This window comes from Eurypyga helias, unplaced genomic scaffold, assembly GCF_000690775.1.
Source record: "Eurypyga helias isolate BGI_N326 unplaced genomic scaffold, ASM69077v1 scaffold18221, whole genome shotgun sequence".
NCBI classification, from domain to species: domain Eukaryota; kingdom Metazoa; phylum Chordata; class Aves; order Eurypygiformes; family Eurypygidae; genus Eurypyga; species Eurypyga helias.
Window position 1 is genome coordinate 29,917 of NW_010231859.1, and position 5,691 is coordinate 35,607.

Genomic DNA, 5,691 nt, shown 5'->3' on the forward strand with positions numbered 1-5,691 from the left:
CTAGAGAGACAGAAAGCAAAGGCAAGCGCAGACAAGATTAAAACAAACCATTTTTTGTTGAGGGGAAAACTAAGCACCCGACTGAAAAAAGAACATCTTAATATAAGTCTATACCTGAGGGAGATGCTTTTCCTCTTAACCAATTAACTAACTGCTGGTATCTGGTAGAATAAGTGAGGGTAGAAGCAGAATATATTACCCAAGTATGCAGGCAAAACATAAAGAACTGGCTTCGCTCCAAGTCCCAGCTGAGCTAAAGGTTAAATCAGAGGAAACAGCCTTTATTATTAACATAAAATTTAAAAACATATTTCCCTTGCTTCAGAAAGTTTTGTGGGTCTCTTTCACCTATTAAATATTCAATCCTCCTCCTACGAGAGTCAGATATGAACCTTAAAGGCTTGCAAGAACAGATCCATGAAAATCCTTTCTGTTCCCCAGGGAAAATGCAACTAACACCAATTTCCTGAATATAATAAGGTATTCTGGGAAAGGACTGTCAGGTTACATGAAATACAGTTTTATTTATTTTTAAAAAATATATTGAACTGACAAAACTACACCAGCAAAACTTTTAGGCGCAAACCAGGCTTACATTTCTGGCTCGCCTCTAAATTGCCTCTCACTTCTGTACAGGCCCTTTAAGGCAAAGGAAAATCAGGTCCTTTTTGGTAAAACAACGTCTTGACCCATTTTCTTAGTATTTCTGGCTTCCCAGGTGCTGCTCTGCCTCACAGATGAGAGTACGGAAACTCTCCACCAGAAGGAAAGCAACCTGTGGCTTTGAGCAACCTGGTCTAGTGCAAGGGGTCCCTGCCCATGGCAGGGGGGTTGGAACTAGATGATCTTTAAGGTCCCTTCCAACCCAAACCATCCTGTGATTCTATGAAAGACAGAGCTGGGAGTAAAATGGGAGACTGAATAGAAACCAGTATAATTGAGTGAGATTTTTTCTCACTGTTTTTCCTCCCACATTCACTCTGTCTACATTTCCCTTAAAAAAAAAAAAGCCACATGCTTGGAGCCACCCTTCTACTCCCAGCATACATTCAATTGGCCTGGGGTGGCTTTACTAACACCACCTGGAAGAACACAAAGGCTGAAGGTAAAGTAAACAGCCAGTTAATTGTGGCTACAGGGCATCATTAAACATAACAATTGATTTTTCCTAAACATATGCATATAAAAAATTTAATTTGCTACCTATTAATTTCCATTCAATGGAGCATCAACAGTTGTCAGATCTCAAGAAAAGAATCGGGTTTTTACCCTCACAAAAGCAAGTTCGATCTCCCAAAACATTACAAACACTCACAAAAGCTCTGTAAATGAGGAACAAGAGGCATCCCACATCCTCCTTTTTCATAGTCTCCCCTAAACTAACTCCTTTATTTGTATCCCTAAGAAAAATCACTTAAAATACATAACTCACTCTGATTACACAGGTCTTGGGCTTTTAGTTAAAGAAAATCCAGCCACCACATTACTGGTAATATACCAAAGCATAGTTTTCTTTTTATACTACCCAAACTCAAACTACAGGTGCAAATGGTCCCTTCTAGGGGTAGTTCAGCAAAATGCGTTTTTCTGTCCCAATACTAACTAAACCAACATATTTAGTGGGATTTATCCAAGCATTACTAATCTTGCAAAAAGCAAAAACATAATATCCACTATGGGATAAAATTTCAATGGGGTTTAAGAGCATAGGTCTTAGTTGTTGGTTTACTTATCTTACAACAACTTGGAATGACAAGACTGGATTCTATTTCCCTGCCTTTCATTCCCTGAGCTACACATATGCAGACTCCCACAGAAAGAATAATTTGGGATTAATTTTAAAGCAGGTGTTACAGTAAGCCCCTCTGGTAAAAAAATCGCAACCCTGTGGTGATTTCCTCAAAAATTTGGACTTACTATTTCCCTCCTCTCCCCTCCCCCTTTTTTTTTTTAATACACAAATGGGCACACCTTTTGACAGCTCTGGTGCTGCCCAAAGAAAGATTAGGCTGGGAATAAGTATGTTTCCCAAGTCTCAAACAGCAACTATTGAAGTGGCATTATTTGTGCCAGTCTTGTTCAGTTTTCCCCAAATGACAAGAGACCCATACATACATCATATAGGCTGAAGAAAAGAAAATAAAACAAACACTAGTGGACACAAGCCATGGAATCCTCACAAATGGCTTCTCTTTCTTCTTTTCCTCAAGAAACTTCAGCAAACTAGAGAGAATATGACGAGATTTATGAATGGGATGTCACTTCTGACCCCCATAGCTTAAAAAATGGCTCATTCAGACTCTTCAGATAAATAGCCTGTCAGTCAGTAAACAATTTATGGTGGCATGGAAAGTTGTTCTGTAAAACAAAAACAATTGCCAAGACAAAGACAGCTATACAATCTTGACTGCTGAATACGAAAAACATTAACACTAGCCAACAGTTTGCTGGGGTTCCCCTGAAGAAATGAGTTTTTAGGAATACTGACATGAAGGAGCAAAAGAAATCCTCATGCAGCTATGACAGAATTCAATCAGATGTGGTGAACCTTCCAGGATTAACCCAAGCATAGCAACATATATCAAAATGCACTAACCTGTTTTCTGAGACACTCTTCTCTTCTTGGGACTTGGTTTAAAAACAAAGCAGCCCTAGAGAATAGGAAAAAAAAAAAGAAATACAGACTTTAATATGAGCATCAATCTGACCAGCTCCTCAGGCCAATTCATTGTCCTTCGATTTCAGTGCTCCATTAAAGCTACAATTTGAACTGAACTGCCAGCATCTCTAAGGATAACAGTTTGCATGTGGTCACTTTAGTCCTGTTTCAAGCTAGAAATCTAGTGGAAGCAGTATCCTAACGTATTTGGGAGGAACTTTTTTCACCTTTCCATTATGCTTGTCAATTCAACCGTCAACTAGAACAGCAGCAGAGTATTTAAACATCTCATAACCTCTAACAGGCTTAGAATTAAGGAGGAATGCTTCCCTGAGGACACATCAACAGCGTTTTCTCAGTACCGTTTCATTTTAAAAAAAGAAAAAAAAAAAGGCAAGAGGCTGGGATGCATAGAAAAGGTGACCCAGAGTAATGCAATGAGTTTAATTAAGACACTTACAAAAGCCAATGACATGCCGTAGCCACAGAGGAAAATGCATCCCAAGTAAATACAGTAAAGATGGTTAGGAACAGAATGACATGGTTTGGAAAAGGTTCAGATAAATACAACCCCTGGCTCCAGGGAACTTCTCCAGACAGAAGACATTTCCCAGTTAGATCAGTTTCATCACAAAGGAGAAGGAAATAAAACACAAATGACTTTGAATTCTGGATGATTTTTTAATTTTTCCTCTGGAAAATCCAAAACGGCTTCCCTCATCCTCTCAACTAAAAACTCATCTCTTCTGAAGTGTTATAATCATTTCCTATGGATCAGAAATCATATGCACTCCCCAACTCTCGCTGTGAGGTTCTTGTGCTACTGCAACGGGGGAGGAAACACACGAGTGTTCAAGATTGATAAACGGACTGATTCCATCCTGTATTTCTCAGTGGAGAGGCTTATGTAAGCAAAGATTAACTAAGCTCAACCCAGGATAGTTCAGCAGTCAGTAAGAGCGATCTAGTGCAAATAAGACTCCAGAGGTTATGTTCAATTTCGATCACAGGCAGCAGACTGTCAGGTGACTGTGGACACATTACTTCCCTTCCGATACAAATGAGAAATCACAGTAAAACACTGCTAACGATATCGGCCTCCTCTAAAGAACAGCTTTATGAATTGGAGATGCTTTCAGATAGTCTCCATTTTAACCACACATATTAGCAACCATCTAAAACCCACCTGACAAAAGTTGTGGTTGTTCTACAGATCCTGAACACCCTGGAACAATTCCACTACAAGGTATGCTACGTTACGCACGGTATATCAGAACAATAATTACAAGAGCACAACTGGAATTGGCCAAAAAAGCTATAAATCATAGACATAAAAGAAGAAACAACATATGCTTAAGTCAAGTGAAAACAAATGTTATTTAATGTTTTACAACCACTGCATTTCCCTATTAAAGCCGATCTGAATATTAATAGCAAAGAAGTACTGCATACATGAGACACAAGGGGACACACCTTTCATTACCTAACTACTTGATGGCAAGTCATTTTTGAAAGGAAAATCCACCTGTTTTACATTAAGTTTTAACTTTGTTTGGTAGTACTTCCCATTACTCGTAGAAATAACAACCCACAGTGATTTACACACCGAAGGATCCAGATCTGAATATTAATAGCAAAGAAGTACTGCATACATGAGACACAAGGGGACACACCTTTCATTACCTAACTACTTGATGGCAAGTCATTTTTGAAAGGAAAATCCACCTGTTTTACATTAAGTTTTAACTTTGTTTGGTAGTACTTCCCATTACTCGTAGAAATAACAACCCACAGTGATTTACACACCGAAGGATCCAGCTGCATATCACAATTCAGTGACAAATGGTACAAGGGAAAGGAGTCTTCCAATGACAAAACACATCCCTTTATTCGATGACCCAGTGCTATCGTTCACTATACGATCAGGCAAGACAAGAAGCCAGTGAAATGTTCCAATAAAATATTTTAAGTTGTTACATATTGACTGATAAACACACTATTCCTACTACCAACCCTCACTATAGGCCAGATAAAAGCTTTCAGCTCAGAAATCACACAATCACAGAATGGTTTGGGTTGGAAGGGCCCTTAAAGCCCATCTAGTTCCACCCCCCCTGCCATGGGCAGGGCCACCTTCCACTAGACCAGGGTGCTCAAAGCCTCATCCAGCCTGGCCTTGAACACTTCCAGGGATGAGGCATCCACAGCTTCTCTGGGCAACCTGTGCCAGTGCTTCAACACACTCTCCGGGAAGAACTTCTTCCTGCTAGCTAATCTAAACCCCCCCACTTCCAATTTAACCCCATTACCCCTTGTGCTGTCACTACAGGCCCTTGTAAAAAGGCCCCCCCAGCTTCCTTGTAGCCCCTTCAGGTACTGGAAGGTGCTATAAGGTCTCCCCGAAGCCTTCTCTTCTCCAGGCTGAACAAGCCCAACTCTCTCCGCCTGTCCCCATAGCAGAGGTGCTCCAGCCCTCTGAGCATCCTTGTGGCCTCCTCTGGACTCGCTCCAACTGGTCAATATCCTTCTGATGTTGAGGGCTCCACAGCTGGACACAGCACTCCAGGTGGGGTCTCACCAGAGCAGAGCAGAGGGGCAGAATCCCCTCCCTCGACCTGCTGGCCACACTTCTCTGGATGCAGCCCAGGATGTACATACCAAGGCGATAACAGACATTTAACATTATGTGTGAGCAACAGCACTTTTATGTCTCCATTCAATTAATTCTGGGGGAAAAAGATGCAATGGGTATTGTAAGGTGGCAACAACCGATGCCAGCGAACCAGCTGAAGTGACAAAACCTACAGCTACAGCACGGCTGCTCAGTTCTAGGTGGGGTTTACTGCACGTACGAGCAGGTTCCCTGTGCCCACAGGACGGAGGAGCAGGCCAAGGGGGCTGCCGGGCTGCTCTGAGAAGTGCCTTGGGTGGAGGGGGACCGAGTGGGAGTACGAGTCTCTTCGGGGCCCATCCAACCCCGCTGTTGTCCTCAGGCGGCCCGGGGGGCCCGACCCGGCCGGCCGTCGGCCCCG